Raw genomic sequence first — 24,662 nt, 5'->3', positions numbered from 1 at the left:
TGCGAGCTTCTTGTTCTTCTTTGCTTCCTCTTCTTCTTCTTCTTCTTCATTCTTTCTTCTTTTTCTTCTTCTGCTTTTGCTACTTTTGCTATTTTTGCTACTTTTACTTATTTTTTCACCTTTTTCTTTTCTAGCTTTTGTTTATCTATATCCATTTTTTGTCTACCTTTTGCCTTTTATTACTTCTTGTTTATCTACCCTTTTCTCTTTTACTACCTTTCTCTTTTGACTACCGCTTATTCTTTTAGTATCTTTCTGCGTTTATTACCTTTTCTTCTTTTACATCCTCTCTCCTTTTACTACCGTTTCTTCATATCTTCTAACTTCTAAGATTTAACTTTATTTGTTTTCTACCTTTTCTTCCTATTCAGCTTTGTTTTTTTTCATTTACTATAGCATTAGAATTTTTCGACCTCTTTGTCGGCTAGAAAGTACCAGGAAACTAAAGCTATGCTGAATAATAACCAAAAGTAATGTCAAGCAATATAGTATAAAGTAATGCTAAATAATACTGACAATTAACCTAAAGAAAATCATATAATAATTGTAAAAAAATATTTGAATACAAAACCAAACAGTAGTCTAAAGCAAAATTATCAAAACAATAACTTGAAAAGTACTCCAAAATATTGCTGAATTATAGCCCAAATACGAATATAAAGTAATGGTACACAATATACCACCCAAAGGTGACGCTTTACAATATCCCAAAGTAATGCTAAAGAATACTCTAAGATAATGCTATACAATACTTCAAAATAATACTAAAGAATTAAAGAAATATTGTAGAATATCCTAAAGTAATGCTAAATACGAACCTAAATATTAATGATACAGTAATCATATATACCGAAAGTATACCGAAAATAATGCTGAAGAATAATATTCTAAAGTAATGCTGAAGAATATCCTAAAGTTAAGCTAAACAGTACTTGAAAATAATGCTACAGAATATCTTAAAATAATGCTTAAGAATACTACAAAACAATGCTGCAGAATATCCTACAGTAATGCTGAAAAATATTCGAAAATAATGCTGAAGAATGTCCTAAAGTAATGCTGAATCATATCCTAGAGTAATGTTGAAGATTATCTTAAATTAATGCTAAATAATATCCAGAACTAATGCTAAATACAAAGTTCAAGTAATGCTGCACAAAATCGTAAAGTGATGATAAATAATATTCAATAATAATGCTAAAAATTTTTTTATTTAATTCTAAATACTGTATTTGAAGATAGTGGTAAATAACACTCTGGAATGATGCTCAGCGAACACCAAAAGTAATGATAAACAATATTCACAAATAATACCGAAAAATTTTTTTACGTAATTCTAATTACTGTCTAAAAATAATGCTATACATAATATTCCAAAGTAATACTAAAAAAATATCCAATAATAATGCTAAAAACATCTTTAAACAATTCTGAATACTGTCTAAAAATAATGCTGAACATCTTCTTAAAGTAATGCTAAATTAATTTCTAAAGAAATGCTAAATAAATTCCTAAAATAATGGTAATTACTTACAAAGTAATGCTGAACAATATTCTAAAGTATATATGATGCTAAACAATATCCTAAAGTGATTTCTATATACCTTTTCCCTTTTTTTGCAGCATCAGAATTTTCCCGTCCTCTTTGTCGCATAGAAAGTATACCGAGATCAATTTCTGCATACTTTTTATTGTCTCGTTATCGACAAGTCGTTGATTGAAAGTTAGGACAAGATGATTGGAGGATGTGTGGCGTTTGTTTTAATCATGTGGCAACTGTGCTTCAATGATATTACGATTGACAGTAACTTCCGCAGATTAAGGGGCAGATTATTCTAGTTTCGGATTATTGAAATAGGGGGACGAATCGAGAGTTAGACTAGGTAAAAGGTAAAGGGAATTTACATTTTACGACGTTTAGCTTTAGGTAAAAAAGGTGACAATTAGTGTGCAGTAAAAAAGTCTATACAATCTTTCTTTATTTTTAGGCTGATCTTAGCTTTCTTCTATATTACTGGAAAAACAACCTTAAGGCAAATGTCAACACAACACTTTTTTCAGTAGTAGGTAAATTATTACCAGAATGAGTTGCACTTTTGTCAGTATTATTGTACTATTAGTCATATTATGATATTAGTTACACTTTTACTAGTAGTAGTTGTATTATTACCAATATTACTTACGAAATAGACTCGACACCAAAAATATGTTGTTTAACTCACCTGAAACAAAAAGAGAAGAAAATTTATTAGAATTGTCAAAAAAATTTAAATGAAAGTAAATAATAATTTAAATTAAATAATTCTTTTACAATTTCAATTAAATAATAACAAAGATTTATATATATATATATATATATATATATATATATATATATATATATAAATCTTGCACAAAATAAAATTTTAAGGAATGAGGAATAAAAACGAACAGATTCTATATTTAGAAAGCTAAAAGAAATTCTATTTTTAAACTTGAGAAGAAAATGCAGTAAAATTCTATTTTTTTGAAGAAGAAAAAAGAAGATGATTGAGAGTGAGAGTGAAGAGAAGAAAATAAATTAATAAAGAGGGAAAGAAACAAAGTGCTAAGTCGAGAGATGCGATATCTGTTAAACCGCACACACTTCGTTGAAAAGATAAAAGACCTATCGTTCGTTAAACCGCAGACTTTTGATCTTCACTTGATTACTGTTTAAAGTGGTTTTTCACACCGATATATGGATATGAATAAATTTCAAAAGCTATATGTATTTAAAGGATCGTAAATGTCGTGTCACAAGGAACTGTAATTTAGAATTTGATTTGACTTCTGTAAAGTATGGAAGATGTAGGTAAATGCGCTTGCACTTAAAATTCGAGGTTGCATTCTTTTAATGATGGTTGCAAAGGTTGTCTTTGTAATCATAAGTTTGCAAACTTTGTCTTTGTGTACATGTTGGTGGTTCTTTAGATGTGGTGGTAAAAACCAAAGAAGGAGGGAAAGTAAAAATTTGTTGCTGAATTTTCTATTCAACTAATTTCAATTCCTAAGAGGAAGTTTACAGATGCTTTGGAAAATATGAACCTGAGAAGTAATGCTACACAAAATCCCAAAGTAATGCTAAAAAACAGTCCAAAATAATACTGCAGAATATCCTAATGTAATGCTGGAGAATAACCTAAAGCAATGCTGAAGAATATCCCTAAAGTAATGCTGAAAAATAATAAAAACATTAATCCTAAATAAAACTCCAAAATTATGATAAACAGTAGGGGAGAGTCGGGTAAGTTCGCACAAAAAAAGTTTAAATAAAAAAAATAAGTTACACAATGTTAGTTTGTAAGCAAACAAAGCATTTTATACTAAAAAGACAACCTTTTTGAAAATAAAATGAGATAGTTGTTTGAATCAGTTACTAGTAAAAACGATGAAACTGAAGTTACCAACGTTTGTTCGACGAAAAATATAATACGTAACAATTTCTATTTCCCCGCCTCAGATCCAATTTTTTTCCACATTTATTAAAAATACTAATGTCAGGAATCATAAGAAATTATTTTCAAGTGGAACCAGGTCGGGGAGGGCAACGATTTTGATTTTTTGTCGCGGATTTTTCGAAAAATCCGTGCCAAAAATAAAAAATTTAGGGGTTAGGTTGCCATATTTATTCATTTCGCGCCGGATAAGGAAGGGATTTCTCAAGATGGTCCCTCTGTTATAAACTCATTTTCCCTCCAAGAGAAATGGCACGAATAACTGTCAATGGTGTATTTGAACATTTAGATTGTTATCCAATAGCTAACTCTCAAATATCAACGATTTGTCCCTCCAGATGTTTTTTAATTTTTGAAAATAATTGAATTTATGAAAAGAATTTTCCAACTCTTGAAAATAATTTTATTCTCGTGATTAATATTGTTATTTATTAAAATAATTGAATTTTGCAAAGAATTTTATTAAAATTCTTGAAAACAATTGAATTTCTGGGAAGAATTTTGATATTTATTTAGATAATAATTGATTTCTTTCTAAGAATTGCGTTAAAATTTTGGAAATAATATTAAATACAATATTAAAAAATTCAACAAATTTCAACAGAATTAAAATTAAAATTGTATTAAAAATAATTTGAAATTCTGCGATGAGTTTTATTATTTATATGAAAATAATTGAATTATTGAGAAGAAATTAATAAAAAATTATAAATATAATTGAATTACTGCGAAATTTTAATTATTTATGTAAATAATAAAAAGGTTTGCTTAGAATTTTATTAAGATTTTTTTAAATTATTGAATTCTTTTGGAAAATTTTATTAAAATAGTAGATATTTAAAATCATTATAAATTGAGGAAAATTTTTGAAAATAATTAAAATTTTCCCAAAAATTTCATTAAAATTTTGAAAATAATTTTATTATTCATAGGTAAAGAATACTTGAAATTTTGACGAGAATTTTTAATAATTTTTTAACATAATTGAATTTGTGTGAAGAACTTTATTACTTTTGAAAATAATTGAATTTCCGCAATTATTATATTTTTAACTTCTTCAAAATTCAATTTTTTTTTTAGTGTTTTTAACTAAAATTCTTCTATAAGTCCATAATTTTTAATAATTCTTTAAATATGTATTAAACAATGTAACTAATTTCAGAAGAATTTGAATTAGTAAAATTTTTTAAAAAACTAAGTTCTTTAAAATTATTAATTAAATTCATTCAAAATTGAGTTTTCTTATGAATTTTAAAAATTCAATTTTTTCCAGTACTTTTACTAAAAATCCCTGACTTTTCCCTGAATTCTCTGACCTATGTCAACCCTGATCCTAAAATAATGCTGCAGAATATCCTAAAGTTATCCTATAAACTAATGCTAAATACAAAGTTCAAGTAATGCTGCACAAAATCTTAAAGTGATGATAAAACTATTAATACTAAGTAGTATCCTCAAACAATGCTTATAAAAATCTAATAATTCAAAATACTGTCTTAAAAAATACGAATCAGTATTACAATTACAATGTAATGCTGAACAGTATTTTAAAGTATTCGAGGCTAAACTATATTACAAAGTGATGATTTAGTACTGAATTTACATCTTCTAATACTAACAGAAACTGAAAGGAATTTTAGTATCTTATGGCTTTTTTTGCCATTCAGTCAAAAACGGTTTTAGTCAAAAGTGGTCTTTGGAACTGGTTATCGATTGTGTTGCAAGAAAATTGTTAATATTTTCTATATTTAAAGTTTGCGCCCATTTATATTTATTCGTTTAAGAATTCGAATTCCTTGTATGTAAAACAATTTCTGTACGAGACAGCTTGGAAATAAACACACTTGTAAAGCATCCATATAATGCCCTCGATGTAGAGAATTTTAATCGACTTCCGTTAACCCGACACAAGTTTATTAATGCCGTGAAACTTGACAATAAATTAAAAAAAGCCACGATTGCATAAATGTATAGTTGATAAAATTGAAATTAGTCCAAGAGTTCAAGAATAAAATACAAAAGAAGAAAGGAAAATAGAAAACATTTATTACTGAATAGTCCCTTTATCTAAAACTAAATTCCTTTTTGTTTCACTCCATACATACCATAAGGTGTGCGCATATATAATAATAATATCCAAGAGGCATAATATCACCACTTGTGTTAGAAAAGTATTGACTAAACATTTCGGTCAATAATTTTCCTCCCCTATACATCTTGTATGTACACAATACTCTAATATTCTAAATTTTCTACATAATTTAAAAAAAAAATTTTATTGTCCACTCACTACTTATTTAAATATATTCTCTATTTCTTCTTTTTGCCAAAAAGAACCCAAAAATTATGATAATTCACGCGAGACCTTTCACTCCTCACTTGTAAAATTTCCAAGAAAACAAACCTGTCTATTTTTCTTCACGTCCCTTTTTCTACGAAAATAAAAAATTCAAGGGTTTCAACACCTTTTAATATGTATATAAACGGAACGAAAATGGAATAAATCTTAAAGATATTATCTTTCAGGTAAACTTTGTACTAAATAGAGAGAAATATTTATCTCGTAGATTATGGCGAAACAGTAGGGAACTTTAAAAATAATAATGTTTTACGATTTCGACCTCTCTGTTCTAAAGGAAGTAGTTTATGATGAAAAATATGTCATTGAGAGAGAGGCAGGAGAGAGAATATTGAAAAAGTTTTTATATTACTCATTTTTAAATGGTTAATAGCAGTTTCCCTCTGGTTAGTACTCAATTTTTTTTCTTTCTTCTTTTTGCTCTCTTTCTTTTGGATTACATATAGAGCTTTTTTGCGAAATTTGGCAAAAGTATGAATAGAGCATATAAATTGTCATTGGGGAATTCCTCGAAAAAATGGAATTTTTCCTCACAATTCTCAACAAGATTTATTCTCATTTTTATAGTAAAAAGTACTATATACAGGGTTGCCACAAAAATTTAATTTTGTTTTTCCCTAACTTTTTCCTGATTTCCAAACAAAATTTTGACTTTCTCCCTGACCCTAAAGAATATTCTGACTCACTTTAAAAATTATTAGCAGATTTTATTAATTCTCAAAATAATTGAATTCTTGTGATGAATATTGTTATTTATGGAAATAATTGAATTATACAATGAATTTTATAAAAATTCCTGAATATAATTGAATTTCGGCGAAGAATATTGCTATTTATAAAAATAATTAAAATGTTGGAGAGACCTTTTTTAAAATTTTTGAAAGTAATTGAATTTCTGGAAAGAATTTTAATATTTATTAAGATAGTTGAATTCTTTCAAAGAATTGCGTTAAAATTTTTAAAATTGAAATTAATTTCAACAGAATTGAAATGAAAATTTTTCAAAAAAAATACTTCGTTAAATGATTTATATAAGTAATAACTTTATGGCAGTTGTTCAATAGAATTAAGTTATTTAAAATAAATTATTGTTAGAAATAAAAAAAAAAATTTAAGGTTTTTTTGGAATTCGTGGTAATTTTATTTATAGTTTATGAGGCAAACGAAAAAAACACCAAAATTTAGAATTTTCTTATAAATTCTAAACGTTTAATTTTCTCCAGTACTTTTAATAAAAATCCCTGACTTCTTACTTATTTCCCTGACCTGTGACAACTCTGTAATAAATATTATCCTTTTGAAATTATTATTTAGAAAAATAGAAAAATTTACAAGTTCGAATATTTTTATTCGTCGCGTGAATCCGAGTGGTAAAAAGAAGGAGATTTAAAGAGATGATGATAGTAATGTGTATATATATATAGTAGAGGAAAGTTTCACATGTCTTGAACTATATAGTGCGTAGAATCTTTGTGACAACAATTTTCGCTAATTTTACCGAGACAAACGGGATTCCGTCCGTACTTGTCATAGTCGCGAGAGTAAGACTTGTATGTCATCGCGTCTCCGTTGACTCGGTAAGAAAATGTTGTCACGCGTTCCTTTTATTTTCCTCCTTCCTTATTCTTCGAGTGTTTTTCTTCTTTTCATTTCGCTTCATTCTTTCTCTTTTCTTTTTTTTTTTTTTACTTTTTTCACTATTACATTCTCATGGTATACGATTTACTTTTTGCAATTTAATCAAACTATAAATATATATTGTTTAATTTCATTTAGACAAACTGTAAATATTTAATTCAATTTAATATATACAAATAACTATTTTGATTAATATTTTTCTTTTATTTCTTGTTCCTTTATTTTATTTATTATTTTTTTTTTTGCATCAAACATTTGTTTGGTTCAATTAGAAATTTACCTCGAATGCAAAATTTGATTAAAAAATAATTTTTTTCTAAGTGTAGGTACTTGAATTTCTTTTTCTTGAAGAAAAATTCAAGTACACTCGGCAACAGATTTATATTATACATTTTCTAGCGTATACACCGCATACGATAGATCACAAATACTACAGAACAACAATTAATTACGAAAAAAATCAATTGTACCGGCGCGATAGATGAAAGAAATCGATAATAATCCAACATCATGTATGTAGTAATAATAAATGGAAAATGAAAATGACAGGTTTGCCTTGGCCGCAGAAATTAGGCGCCATCGAAAGATATAGTTCTATTTGTTCAAGTATATTATGTGCATTTGATAACGAAGATGGTGTGGAAGCGAAGGGGAAGGGGAGCGAAGAGAGAAGAAAGAATAACGAAAGAACAAAAATAACTATATGTATGTATGTATACTTATAAGAAATGATGAAGAGATGTGAAGAAGAGAGAGGAAGGAGAGGGAATGATAGAAGAAGGAAAAAAAAGAGGGAGTTTAACTGAAAGAGATTACGCAACCAACACGCTTACATAATCACACACAAGCGTCTCCTTGGTTCCCCCCTCTGCAATTATACAAGAATTCTCCCTCCCCTTCTTTCTGAGGATATTGTACAGTTGTCAGTGACATTTACGACCTCGTTTTGCAGTATTTGTCAAAACACTGACAACATTCTCTTCTTCTGGTCTGTCAAAATCGTGACAGATATTTTTGGTTAAAAAGAATTTTTCGAATTTGTAATAACTACCACTATTGCTAACTAATTATTGATAACTATTACCAACACTGATTACTACCATCACTGTTAACTACCATAACTGATAACTATTATTATTGATAACAACCACTATTGATTGTATAATCAATAATAATTATTCTTGAACAATTAACTACCTTCACTGCTAACTACCATTAATGATAACTATCGTCATTTGCACTATTGCTAACTACAATAATTATTACTACCATTATTGATAACTAGGTTCTTTGAAGAAGATCCTAAAATAATGCTGCAGAATATCCTAAACTAATGTTAAAGAATACATTAAAATAATGCTGCAAAATATCCTAAAGTAATGCTGAAGAATGTCCTAATGTAATGTTGAAGAATATCATAAATTAATGTTAAATAATATCCTAAGCCAATGCTGCAGAATATCATAAAGTAATGCTGAAGAATATCATAATGTAATGTTGAAGAATATCATAAATTAATGCTAAATAATATCCTAAACTAATGCTGCAGAATATCCTAAAGTAAATAATAATGTAAAATAAATAATCCTAATGCTAAATAATATTCAATAATAATATAACAATAATAACTAACTATAACTATTATAACTACGAAATTGCAGGTATACAGAATCATTGACGCCACGATAAAAGTAAACTTGGAACAAATACTGATTTCAAGATTTTGTATCAACTGTAACATGATGCTGCAACTAGTCATGAGCTTAATTTTTGCCAACCAGAAGCAAATTTTGGTTGACAAAAAACAATCCTCGATAAAAAAAAATAGGAAGCATAAAAAAAGAAGCATAGAAAAACAACGAGCATAAATAATAAGCAGCATTAAAAAATAAGAAGCATAGAAAAATAAAGAAATAATGAGCATGAATAATAGAAGCGTATAAAATAATGAGCATAAAATAATAAGCATAAACAATAAAAAGCACACGGAGAAAAGATTTCTGTTAATGATTACAATAGTCGAACAGTACTGCTCGGATATGTGACCACTTTTCGTAATGCCTAAAGTAGCTTCGTTGTAACAATTCTGTAAGTCGAACGTACTCATTAAAAATTTATTTGAAATAAATACGAACTAAATATGAGTTAGCACAAAGTCTATGTGACTGATTACAATAGTTTACGTTAAAAGGAAATCTTGGATTCTATCCACATTTGCAGCAATCTAAGGGAATCAGTGATACAGTCTGTAGTAGTCTTTACAACAGGACTATTGTAAAATAAGGTGATCGCGGCTGCCTTGCCTTCTTATTTTACTATAGTTCTTCGTAAAGACTACTATTGCTATATTTCTGATTACAAATGACTGTTGTAAAGTTAAAAAAGAAAATTTTCAACTAAAATAAAATTTTTTTGTAATTCATGACTTCTAATCATGTATTGCACATTAATTTCACTCTTCCAAGACTACCCACTTCAAGATTAATTATATTATCAAACTAGACAATTTCACTAAACCCTAAGTACATAAATCTAACTTAAATACTAAACGCATAACATAATACCCAACGGGAAGTTGCCAATGTTAACGATTGGTTCAATAATGGGCCATGCTTGGTGCCCAATGGTTTTTTCTTGGCAAAACAATTGGCAACCATCATTGGACCACCAATGGTTTAAACTTGGGATGATCACGCTACTGCCAATGATCGGTAGCCAAGCATCGGGCCAATATTAGTTGCCAAGGAATTGCCAAGGAGACAAAATCGATTTTCAAAAGCTTGATTTTTTATTGGCAGCCAACAAAAAACCAAGGTTTTAAAAATTGGTTTTTTTTAATTATTAATTAAAATTTATTTTTAAAAAATATATTTTTCAAAAATTTATTTTTTAAAAATATATATTTTTTTAAATTAATAGAACATATTAATTTAATTTGTCACCTCTGGTAAAACAAAGATGAAAGACTGATAAATTCCCTCACTTTATATCTTACAGTGGAGGGATAACTGTGAATGTCTTTGCGAGAGAGGAGCAGGTACTTATATAGAGCCAGTGAGAAAGGTCACAAGCGAGAACAAATCACTAGCATGCACTCTGGCGGCGCTTGTCGGAACTGTTTTCTGGCGCGCATGCATATCCTGACGTTATCGACACAGCGCTTGGCAACCAACGTTGCGCCACTTCCGACAAGCGCCGCCAGAGTGCATGCTAGTGATTTCTTCTCGCTTGTGACCTGTTTCACTGGCTCTATATAAGTACCTGCTCCTCTCTCGCAAAGACATTCACAGTTATCCCTCCACTGTAAGATATAAAGTGAGGGAATTTATCAGTCTTTCATCTTTGTTTTACCAGAGGTGACAAATTAAATTAATATGTTCTATTAATTTAAAAAAATATATATTTTTGAAAAATATATTTTTTTAAAATTAATTTTTGAAAAATATATTTTTTAAAAATAAATTTTAATTAATAATTAAAAAAATAAATTTTCAAAACCTTGTTTTTTTGTTGGCTGCCAATAAAAAATTAAGCTTTTGAAAATCGATTTTGTTTTCTTGGCAATTCCTTGGCAACTAATATTGGCCCGATGCTTGGCTACCGATCATTGGCAGTAGCGTGATCATCCCAAGTTTAAACCATTGGTGGTCCAATGATGGTTGCCATTAATGTTCCAATAATGGAACGGAGTTCGCCAAGCATGGCCCATTATTGAACCAATCGTTTACTTCCCATTGGGTAACGATCGCTATTTACACATATTTATACATGACTTAAACTTCCTTATATACTAACTGCTATGAAAGTTCACCGCTTGCGAGAAAGACTTATACACTTTAAATGTAAAAAAATCACTTCGTTCTCAATAATTAATACAATTATTGTTCATTGTTAGTCTTTAATATTGTAAGGTCTATTTTTTATTACATTTTCATAGTGAAATTTTTTTTTTCTAACACACGCACCGAAGGTACAAGATTTCTTGCCTGTATAAATTGTTACATAACTTACGCAAGTTACGTAAATAACAAAAGTAAGTCACACAAATAAGTAAGTTAACTTACGTAAATTACGTAAGTTACGTAAATATAAGTTACGTAAATAATGTATGATACGTAAAAATATAAGTTACGTAAATAATGTAAGTTACGTAAATAACGTAAGTTGCACTTACGTAAATAACTTAAGTTACGTAATGGACGAATTATTGTAAATTGCACTAATTAGGTAACTTACGTACTTTACGCAAGTCATGAATTACAAAAAAATTTTATTTTAGTTGAAAATTTTCTTTTTTAACTTTACAACAGTCATTTGTAATCAGAAATATAGCAATAGTAGTCTTTACGAAGAACTATAGTAAAATAAGAAGACAAGGCAGCCGCGGTCACCTTATTTTACAATAGTCCTGTTGTAAAGGCTACTACAGTCTGTATCACTGATTTCCTTAGACCGCTACAAATGTGAACAGAATCCAAGATTTCCTTTTAACGTAGACTATTGTAATTATAACAAGTCTCTGCGTGAATGCCTACAGTACTCTTTCTGAACCTGTACATCTAAACTATTAATGATTTCAAAAAATAAATTTCAACACGATTAATACAGTGTTTGGATTCATTAAAGTAACTATAGTAATCGCTCCTACTAAATTCTTAATAAATTACATAGTTTTCGTATTCATTACCAAAAGTGGTCACATATCCGAGCTGTAATATAGACTATTGTAATCATTACGCAAGAAATTTTCTCCGTGCATAAACAATAAGATGCATAAAAGAATAAGAAACAAAGTAATAATATAAGGAGCATAAAATAATAAGAAGCATTGTACATAGACACCTAACCAAAAGGAACCCAACTTTTCAGAAAGCATCTATAAATAAACTCATGGTTTGAAAATTTAATCTTCCACTATCAGCAGAATGTTTGCCTTATCGGTTAGTACTTCATAAGATAACTAGCATCCGTATGGTTATATATATACGGATGCTAACAATCTACTAGAACAAAAACTAAATATAATGAAAGAAAAAAAACCCTTTCATGTATTTTTTCTATTCTTTATCCTCCTTCTCCTCTCTTTGTTCCTTTTTCTCCATTTTTCATATAGAACAATAAAAAGAAATGTTGACCTCCTTTTTTCATGGCAAATCATCGTTACGGATAGTTGGTGTTCTCGCGAAACGTCATGGCCAATATAGAAAACAAGTGGCTTCCGCTTTATCCTGAGGCGTAGGCGTTTCATTCATAAAACTCTCTAGTCCAACCATATGCGAGAGAGATCGAACCGCTGCGTGTACTTTATGTATACAAATGTGTATGTGTGCTATAATGTGCCTCGTGAGTAAACGATTCTAGGATACGTCTTACGTTTGAGTACAATAAGTACGTTTAGATCCATTTTTCACTGAATTTAAACCTTGAGATTTATTCACCCAAGGGAATTATTCTCCCAAGGTGAAAATTAAGTTTTAAGTTCTAATTGTTGACTGAATCTAGTTCCTATAGCTGAAAGATAGGCTACTTTTCAAAAATGATACTTTTTTCAAGATCATTTTAATTTTAAGATGTAAAATTGTTTGTTTGTTTCTATGGGTGAGTTCTTCAAAGAATATCAAATTGAGACGACAATAAACGAATCAAAAATTTTGCAACATTTTTGATTCGTTTTTTAACTCAATTTGATATCCTTTGAAGAACTGTGTGTATGTAGTGTTTACTTGTATGATCGTATATGTGACCTGGACAGTGAAAAGGGACCTTACGTGCGAAAACAAGTTTTCGAAAAAACAGCAGTTAAAGTTTAACTTAGAGAAACCCTTGTAACTTTTTTAAATATTAATATTTTTCAATCAATTTAGGCTTATTTTCTTCACCATGGATCACAGTATCAAAATAAAAAACATACAAGTAGTGAAATTTTTTTTAATAATTGTTTATATAAATTAATAACAAACTCCCCAAATATAAGAAAAATAATCAAAAAGTTTTCTAAATAGCAACAATAAGTATAAATAAGTGACACATGTTTGTAAGGGTTTTCGAGGCCACTGATTACGAATATGATGTTAAATTGACAATTTGACAATTGTCAACTTCTCTAAAAAGTGGTCGTTTTTATAAAAAAGACAGTAGTAAGCTTTTTGAGGTCGTTGATTACGAATATGATATCAAATTTGAATTTTAACTGTTGACAGTTGTCAAAGAAACTGTCAACTTTTCAAAATAATAAAAAATTATCGTCTTCGTTATTTTAATTTGTATAATAACAAAAAATTAATTTTTTTCGTATTTTTACTCTTGTTTCTTTTGACTTTAAAAAAAATTTTAACACTTCTAATCAACTTATGACTTTTTGGTTTTCACCATCTTAAAGAGCGTTTCAAACTCTATCCGAATCAACAAAAAAGTAAAAAATGATTTTTTGACACATAAGGTCCTTTTTCATAGACCAGGTCACATATAGTGTTTACTTGTATGTTAGTATATATAGTATTTGCTTGTACGTTCGTAGGTATGTATATATACTCTCTCGGCAAGGACATTACACTGAGGCCATTAAGAGAGAGAGACTGTTAATCGCCGATGGCGCTTTGAAAATGCCTCTCGCGTTTACGTCCGCCTCTATGACTTTCAAGCAAGAAAAGCCAGCCTGTCAATATTCTTTAAATATCAAACTAATCCCTTCCCTCTCCTACTCTCCCATCTGAATTGAGATTTTTTTCTTTAGAAAAATTGTAATTTTTCCATGGCTTATGACAAACTTGTTAACTGCGAGACTTCATCCGTACTTCACAGCTAATTTAACCGCATTAGCATTCAGGTAATTCAGTAAAATTATTACTGTTATTGCTTTGATGTGTACTAATTTTACTGGAGCATCTACTATGGTTTGCCCAATAATAGTGCATGTTGTACTATTATTGCCTCGAAGTACCAATTTTAGTGGAGCAATATGCAGTATAATAGTATATGTTGTATTATTAATAGTTCAGTAGTGATAATATTGGGTATATTTGCTTAATAATGTGATAATTTTACTGGAGAAACATATGGGCAAATCCACGGAGTTAGTCGACATTTACTTATAAAAATGAAAATTTTTAAATTGAAAGCACACCACTCATTTAGGTACGGTTCATTTTTTTCAAAATTTATTTTGGAACAATTATCTTATTATCTTATTATTATTATCTTATTATATTATTATCTTATTATTATTATTATTATCTTATTATTTATTATTATTATTATTATTATTCTTATTATCTTATTATTATTATCTTATTATCTTATTATCTTATTATCTTTTCAATTATCTTCTTGCGTGATTCATTTTAATTTAATGCCGTGCAAAATAAAAATAAAAAACGAAAATATGAGTTTTTTCAGAAAATACAATTAAAAATGTGTATTTCTTTCTTCTTTTGTTTTCTATATTAATATGTGAAAAACATGAATAATTTTATTATTTCTGTTTATTATTCATTATAATTATTTATTTGTGTAAGACAATTAATATTAAAATATATTTATGATTAATATAATAATTTATTAATAACATCATTTTGGCATCTATTTTTTAATTCTGTTAGTTAAATTATCTTAATTTTGACGAAAGTCAAAATAAAAAATAACAGATGAAAAGTTATTCAATTTTTCACATTGACTGATACGTTCATAATGAACTAAATGAATAAATAATGTAAAATTTTATTGTAATTCTTAATTTTCTGTCATTATAAATTAGAGATAAAATTTGGCATTTGAATATAAGAATTATAAAAATGCTTTCTAATAATCACGCACGTTTTCAATTTATTTTATTTCAATCTGTAGATGTGCTCCTAGAAAGAGGCTAAGTTTAGAGTTGTTCACGCTCAAGTCTAAGGTGATAGTTATTGTAATATTTTCTTTAATTCTAAGGGCACATTATTTTAAAATACTCAGATTTATTCGTCTGTTTAAAACGAATAAGTGCGGTTGTCAAAAATTTTAATTGAACAATCGCCACGAAATTTATAATACAAATTTTCCATAAATTTTGTTATTAAAAAATAATGAGTAACGCTATTTTCAAGTATTACAATTTCTTTATAATTAAGAGCACATCTTTTTTTTATCTTTCAATACATTCTACAAAAAGTGAAGTTCAATTCACCATCGTTTAGAATTGTTTCGTTGTATGCCAAAAAAGTTATGCCCATAAAAACAGAAACTTGTACCTAGGGTAACACTGCAAATTTCATGATTTAGATTAATTTACTCTGTTTTATTATTTATATAAGGCAAGTAGGCTAACATTTATTTAATTTTCTTAGTTCAATAGATTCTTAGATCTTCTCTAAAGTAGTAAAAACATGAAAATAATCAGTAGAATACTTTGAAAATATAAAGATTTGCCAGTAACATGAAATCGAACGGTTCGGTGGATTTACCCATATACCCTAGTAGAAATTTGTCATGGAGCTACTCGATTGTTCAAGTTACTGGACAGTTTTTGTCACGGACGCTGATTCTAGACGGACTGGTAAATAACTGTAAAGTTACTGACCAACGCTCTTCGTCAAAGATTCAAGTTGAATTTGATACCGTGTTTCACATGTGCACTGTAAAAAAATTTTTCTGTAGATTTACAGTTTTTTACAGGAATTTGTAAAATACCACCTTTGAAAGTAGCGAATTTACAATCCCTTTAATAAAATAATACTACTTTCAGCGTGTCAATTTTACAATTTTCTGTAAATTTACTACTATGAAAGTAAGTAATAATCAGTAATAATTTTGTCCTTTTATTACCTACTTTCATAGTAGTAAATTTACAGAAAATTGTAAAATTGACGCGCTGAAAGTAGTAATTTTACTAAAGGGATTGAAATTCGCTACTTTTAAAGATGTTATTTTACAAATTCCTGTTAAAAACTGTGAATCTACAGAGAATTTTTTTTACAGTGTGTATGATATGATTTTAATTTGAGGTTAACTTTAAAGTGCAATCGAGACACAATGTGTGTCATAACGGATATAATAGAAATAATGTGAGTGATTATTAAATTAAGTGTTATTCAAATAATTAAAAATTCCGAAAACGTGCTGTGTGAAAAGTTGTAACAAGAAGAAAGATAAACACAGCACTATGACTATTACTTTTTGTTAACTTTTAATACACTTCATGCTACAGTTTCCACATTTTTTTGGTTTAAAAACTTTTTTTTTAATAACTAAAAGATGTTTGAAAATATAAACACTTATATTTCATATAGTATTTGTATAGAATATATTTTCTTGTGTTTACGTGTGTAGCTGCGCAGAAGTCCGTGTGGTCTATTGCGGCGAAAACTTTTTTTGAAAGTAAACCCCCACTACCGATGTTTTACCTCCTGTCTCTAGTCTTCTTGACCAATGCTTAAAATCTCTACACGGAAAAAGTATCGGCACGTTAGATGTACAGGTTGTGTCAAATTTTCTTCTACATTTATTTTGCACGCCATCTGTGCCAGTTTGGCGTATCTGACGTGCATTATGTACGTCTGATATCTCGAAATGGCACCTCAGACGTGCAAAATGAAATGTACTGCTGTTGACACTGTCCTCGGCGCATCTAATGTCCAGGAATTTTTTCCGTGTAGTTACGGCACTGAACTGAAACATATGTGCAGTGGTTATTAATTCTCAGTATCCATTGCGTTGAACGGCCGAGTGCGTTAAGCGCACCGACTTTAGTCCAGCTGGACCCAGGTTCGCTCCCCGTTACCCCCCAAGATTTTTTCGGTGAAATTGCGTTATCGTTTTAAGGTTTATATAGATTATAATTGTTTATACTAATAAAAAATATTTGTTTCAGTGTTATTGTTAATAATAGTGCATTAAAAAAATGGAAGTTGTTTGAAAACAGTAAATATTTAGGATATTCGAATTTAGAATTTTTTTTAATTGAATTAAAAATCAAAAAGTAATGTAGAAAATTACATGTAATAATTTACTATTTACATTATTTTTATATAATAATTCAACTAATTAATTAAAAATATAAAATATTATATAATTTTTTATTCTATTCCATTTATTATATGTATATATTATAATGGATACAGAAATTTTCCAAAAATATTTTTTATTGAATTTCTTTGGTGCTAAATAGAAATTTTATATTAATTGCATGAAATAAATGTGTTAACTACAGTAAATCTTAATATTAAACAAATTTTCAGTATTTTAAAAGAATTAATTTGTCTTGTTTTTCTACAGAACCGTTGACCAGAATTTATAAAGTTGGGCTAGATAATAACGGGACGCATGAATATTCCCCACATTGAACTTGCAACAATTTTTGTGTATCGAAATAAAAAACTTAAAATATCTACTTATTAGAACTGCAATAATTCGAGTTTTCTTTTAAACAAATTTTTGTCACAAGAAATTAGTATTTGAAGAAATATTTATTAACTAATTTTTTCATTTGACTAAATTTTAATTTATAAAAATATCCATGTAGGGAAATATGAAAGAATAGAACATTTAGTTGTTCAGAGTTTTTTTTTAGTATGTATTTTAAAAAATAAAAATTTTGCTTAAATAAAATTTTAAGTGCATAAAAGTTTATTTAAAATGATTATAACCTAAAAAATTTGTCAATTATCAGAATTTTTATATCGTAGTATTTCTATATTATCGAATTTTTATGTAACTAAACTAATTAACCTTTTTTAACGTATGACCCATCATTTGAAAGGTATTTCCAAGCTCTATAACTTTCAATAACAACTTTTTCCCCTAAAAATTAACCGGAAGCAACGAGCATCGAAAAACCATGTTTTCCAAACTTTGGCGATTGTTTACACTGTTTTTCGCACCCGGAAATCGAGAGCAAACTGTGGGGCTCTTATAAGGAGCCCCCAAACTACCAGAAACCGTTGAGACTTTGTTGTTTGTATTTTTGGGCAGTTTTTGCACTCACCGACTGGCCTAATTCTACTATTTAGTTTTGGACAACACTGCTTCCTCTACAGCTAAAGCAGTTAATTCTCCAGAAAATTATTACATTTAGTCACTATATTTTAGAACATGTTACTCTTCATATCTTTGGAGCATACTTCTGCTACTATTTCTACTGTTTTTTACAATTCAGTCACTTTCAGTTAAACTCAATACTTTCCTCCTTAGCAAAAAAATCTTCAAATAGAACACATCTACAAATGTCACTATTTACCATTCTCCCTAAAAAAATAGAGCAATAGTTAAAAGAGCAATTAAAAGTAGAAACAAACCAAAAAAAAAGAATCCCAGTCACATTAGTCAATTAGAGAAGTGTAAATAGATTCCTTTTCACATATTTTCACAGTTTTACCAATTTTGGTGTGCGTCAATATATTATAAATAAACATATACTCGCACGATATATTCTTAATTAGGAAAAGAATTTACCGTTTAAAACTGGTTCCTCACGAGTCAAGGTAATCGAATCGATTACATAATCTATACCGCGTGTGGATACTCTCACATATCTATAGTTATAATAGTTAAATTTAAATCCTAATTCGAATGCAAGGACTCTTCCTTTGTGGTCCTCAACTTTCTTGAGGGTCAATTCTTCTCTTCTCTTTCACTGTCGTTTAAAAATATACATGTATTTTGTACATAAAAAAAGATCAAATCAAGAAAAAAATAACCAATTAAAAAAATGGAACAAAGGATTATAGTATTCATATAATTTTACGGCTAGTTGAAGATTATTAACAAGAGAGAGAGGGAAAAAATAACAACAAAACAAAATTGAAAAGTCAGAGACAAATTATGAAAAAAATACAAATTTACGAACGCTGACAGTAATTTTTCAATTAAAAAAAACTCTTTTCATGACAATTATTTTACAAAGTATTTTTCATAGTGATTTCTTGTTTTAAATAGGTACTAATTACTAATTATTATTAATTATATGAAGTGTTTCCAACTAATAAATACTATTAATTAATTTCTACTAATTATAAAGTAACACTGGCTATTAAATGCGGCTAATTATGAATTACTGCTAATTAATAATTGTTACTAATTATTAATTCTTACTAATTAGTAATTACTATGTCCTACTAATTAAAAATGATTATTAAAGGGGCTGTCCATAAATTACGTAAGACATTTTTTTTGGAAAATTTGACCCCCCCCCTCCCCCTTGTAAGATATTTTACATACCCCAAATATAAAGCATCCCAAAGTGTTCAGCTATGAAAGTTCTAATACTATAGTGTGTCACATATTATTCTATAAAGGAGTACTACACTGACTGCATAAATCATTTTTCCATTTTTCTCCGTGTACATATAAACTTGGCAGTGTAAATCGAAAACAGGTAAACTTAACATAATATTCCATTTTCCTTGCTAAAAGCTCTTTAAAATTTATTAAAATATTTTAAAAATAAGATTATTTGTCATATATAAATAAAGGAAAACTATAAAAATACCAAAATTAATAACATATTTTGCTAAAATCGCGAGGTGGCTTTTTCCCCCCACCAGGTGGTACAAAAAAGCCACTTGCAGTGCTTTCGTAAAACTCTTATAACTTAGTCCTTTCATGGAATAAAAAATATTTCCGTCAAGAATATTCAAGCTTATAATAACTAAACTTTCAATGCCAATTGGAAATTTGAGAAAAAAATATTAAATTCAGATTTTATAGCGTCAAATGTAAAAATGTGTCTTTTTCACCCCATTCTATTTTATTCAGAATTTTTAATTAAAATTTTTTAAAATTCAATTTTTCTAAAACTTTAATAATTTAAAACTTTTTGAAATTCAATCTATATTATAATATTAGTTATATTAATTCAAAATTCTAAAATATAAAAATAGTTGATCGTAAATTATTGCAGAAAAACGAATCGATATTACTCAAAATACAGTTTTTTATTTTTTAATGTCTCGTTCTATTTAAAATTAAAAAATTAATTTCTAGAAATTTCGTATCACATTAGTTCTAATTATTTCAAATATTTACTAATTCAAATTTAGTGAATAAGCTTTGTGATAATATTATTGCAAAAAAAATTTATAAATTAATTTATTTTTCACTATTTTTAATGTGAAATTTTTTCTATTTTAAAATATAACATTTTTAATAACTGAGCTGTTCGCTCGAATAACGGCTTAAGTCGATTTAAGCCGTTTTTCAAAAGACGCTTACCATCGTATTAATCAACATCTAAATTATAATATTTGATTGAAATTGTTTAAACCAAAACCTATTAAGTTAAATAATAATGCTTTAAATGACTCATAATTTATAAATGAATGTTAATTTTAAGATTTTCCAAAATCCCTCAAAAACACTTAAGCCGTTTTTTGAGCGAACGGCTCAACTAATTGTATTAATTTTTAAATTACTTTTTGGCATTTTTGTAACTTTTTAAAATTTTGAATCTGAAATATGTAATTTAATGTTTGCTTAAAATTGTATTAAAAATTTTTTTAAAATAATTTTAAAATAATTAATGGAAATTTTATGAAAATAATTAAATTCTTATGAGGATGTCAATTTAAATTGTATTGAAAATAATTAAATTCCTATAAAATTGAATATTTTATGCTAAAATTTTGACGCGGATAAAAACAATTTTTTGGTTTTTTTTGCAATCTTTTAAGAATAAACTTGAAGAAAATGTCAAAACATGATTTTAGAAAGAAAAAGAAAATTTTTAGTTTTGAAAAAAAAAATAAAAAAGAGGAAGGAAAATTGTTGGCATTTTTAAAATAAGTCAAATATAGTGATACTATATTACTATACATCGTGCGAATTGCGGATTTTTGCATACTCATCCTTGAATCGTGTTCCATTGAGTAAGCAGAAGATGAGACTTTACGCGATATCTTTTTTCTTCCTTTTTTTTATTCAAGAACGCCGACTTAACGAGCTCTATTATTTATATTTCTCTGAGACAAAAGTCAATTGTCAATTATTTATTTTTTAACTATTAATTAACTATTTACTTTTAATAACTATTGTTTTCCAATTTTATGGAGAGTATATAAGCATATAAATATATATATAATCTCGTTAATATTCAAATAAATAAATGAATATCCGAACAAAGAAGCGCGCTTTTTATTTTATAAATATTCATTCTAGATGCATATTATATATTAATTATTACTTTTATAATAAATAATAATTAATATATAATATGCATCTAACTAGTTATTAATTAGTCATAAATTTTAGTTAATTAGTAAATTAACAAGTATTTAGTCATTAATTATAATTATAATAATTATCATAATACAGTGAGTTCCCGCGTGTCGTTCAATTCTCGAAAATTTTCAAGATCATAAAACTCACGAGTCGTTCAACACATAAGCCACGCCTCCAGGTCGATTTCAGGGACGTGTAAAGCATTATAGTCCGGGAGCTAGCGACCAAAACAACTATCTCATTTTATACCGGCTGAAAATTTGAGTATAGATTACTGAAGACATGTAAATAACAGAAACCCACGTCTGGCAGGCCGACGCTGGGGCAAGGAGCGGCGGCAGGGGGGCGAATAGGTGAAAAATAATGTAAAATTTTCTCATTTCATACCGATTAAAACCTTTATAACTCGAAAGTTTACATCTACACGAGTGTAAAACTGTACGTCTGTCAGTTCCGGGGTGGGGCAAAGTTCGTCTGGCAAAGGGTTAAACACGTAAAAAATCTAAAAAATTTTTCTCATTTCAAACCGATTAAAACCTTTAGAAATCGAAAGTTTACATTCAAACAAGTGTAAAAATTCACGTCTGGCTGTCGTGGGGTGGGGCAAAGTACGTCTGGCAGCCCTTCGAAGATGTAGATTTTTACATTTGTTTAAATGTAAGCTTTCGATATATGATGGTTTTAATCGGTATGAAATGAGAAAAAAATTTCGATTTTTTTTACGTGTTTGACCCTTTGCCAGACGTACTTTGCCCCACCCCAGAACTGCCAGACGCACATGTTTACACTCGTGTAGGTGTAAACTTTCAAGTTATAAAGGTTTTAATTGGTATGAAATGAGAAAATTTTACATTATTTTTCACCTATTCGCCCCCCTGCCGCCGCCCCTTGCCCCAGCGCCGGCCTGCCAGACGTGGGTTTCTGTTATTTACATGTCTTCAGTAATCTATACTCAAATTTTCAGCCGGTATGAAATGAGATAGTTGTTTTGGTCGCTAGCTTCCGGACTATTATTGTCGGCCCGAAGAAAAGACAAAGCCCGAAGCTTTGTTCCGTTTAAATTGTACAGCACTGAGTACTGGCGCGCGCATACTAAGAATTGAACGACTCGTGAATCGAATACTGATCAGCTGTTGAACGACTCGCGAGAACTCACTATAATTATAATTTTAATAATTACTCTCTAAATCTGAATCAGTTGGAAATAACTAATTTATTAGTAAAATCGTGAGTGACTTTTTGCTTCAGCAATTCGTAAAAAAAGAAACTTCTTATTACTGGAAAATTATTAAGTAATAGTAAATAAACAACTAAAAAAATAGTTAAAATTCACTAATTGAATCAGTAACGAAACATTTAAGTTATTTTGACATAACCTAAAAATCACTTAAGAATGAACATTTTTATGGTATATACCTTTTCATAAAGGTTGCCACTTGTCAGGGTACTCGTGTATAAATATATATATGATATGTCTTATCGAAAAATACAAACGTTCATATGCGAGAGGAACTCTAAATTAAAATTAATATTATGATCTAGCAACAAGCCCTCGACACCACGACTGATAAGATAACTCTGAACTTCTTATACGACTTGTATCAAGAGACTTGTCATTATTTCGTGTCACAAGAATTTCTGCAAAAACCTCTTTATATGCTGTGTATATACGCACCAGTATGCATTACATTTAACTGACACATTTTGCCATTAAACAAAATAGTACATTTCGCCTACAACTCGTTTCAAAAACGCCATCAGTTCACACTTATTACGAAATATACTATTTTATATACTGAGCATCGATGCCAACATTCAGGAACTTAATTGCATTGTAGAATCAACTTAAACGTCTTAAATTTTTAGGTTATTTTCTTCTTTTAATATATGAATTTTATTGTGAGTTAGTCACAGTTTTGAGTTTATTTTCGCCTTTTAAAATTAATTATATTGTGAAATTACAAATTTGAGGTTATTATCGTCTTTTTAAAATTAATCATATGTAAAAACACAGAATTTTGAGGTTATGTTCGCCCTACGACGATATTAATTCTAGGAAAATGGAGAGAAGAAAAAAGATTTATTTGACCTAATTTTTGAGGTTATGTTTGACTCTTGACCAAAATTTACACTCAATAATTAAAAGAAGCAGAGATGAAGAGTTATTTTTTACAACAGAAGTATAAAAAGAGCAAGGCTTCGGAGATAAAATTGAATTTTTACTCGGGCCAATAAGTAAAATTTGATTATTTATAAAAGCAATAATTCTTCTCCTTTTCACAATTAATATACTTATGGGCAAATTAAACGTCAGACTCTCAACTTTATTTTAGTGTGCATTAAAATTTTGTTTAGAATAGTTTTAATGTGTAAAAATATCATTAATCATCGTGAGGTAATTTTAACCTAAAACTGAAGACAAAGTTTTAACATTTTTATCATATATAAAACGGAGGTCTAAGAAATTTTAAAAAGCACATAATGATAGAAAAAACATTGCACTTTCTGACACTATTTTTAAAAAATTTCTAAGGGTTTCAAAAAAAGCATAAAAATTTAGTTTTCTTATATAAGACCTATTGGAGACATGCTAAAAAGGCTTCGGAGATGAAATTATTTTAGCTATTGCATAAATTCAGTAAAATAAAATTGTTTAATTTCTTTTTTTTAATGATAAGTATAAGTGCTAAATTTTTACTATGAAAATGGTTAACAAATAAAATCATCCATATATACATATAGATAAATATCTATACAAATGTATATATAGGAAAGAAAAAAATTCCTTTTCAAACAGCTATTCAACTCTTTTGTTCTATCCAGATTCTCTTACATACCAATCCAATCATATGGAATCCAATTTTTGACAAAGACATTGATGCTATCGAGAAGATTCAAAACAGATTTCTGAAATATTTGGTTTTCAAAAGAACTGGAATGTACCCATTAACAGGCTCTGACTATATTGAACTTTGCAAAAAATTTAACTTCTTAACAGT

At 28.2% G+C, this 24,662-nt stretch overlaps 1 protein-coding gene across 1 annotated transcript in view; it reads right to left on the bottom strand.

The window, feature by feature from the left end:
• The window catches only part of LOC122499212 (homeobox protein TGIF2-like), a 164,767-nt gene that overhangs the window by 44,477 nt on the left and 95,628 nt on the right, over positions 1-24,662 (bottom strand). The gene's annotated exons all lie outside the window — the stretch shown is intronic.

This window comes from Leptopilina heterotoma, unplaced genomic scaffold (assembly GCF_015476425.1).
Source record: "Leptopilina heterotoma isolate Lh14 unplaced genomic scaffold, ASM1547642v1 Lhet_100, whole genome shotgun sequence".
In the NCBI taxonomy this organism is placed as follows: Eukaryota; Metazoa; Arthropoda; class Insecta; order Hymenoptera; family Figitidae; genus Leptopilina; species Leptopilina heterotoma.
Note: the sequence above shows the minus strand (reverse complement) of the source record. Positions and strands in the feature narration are given on the sequence as shown.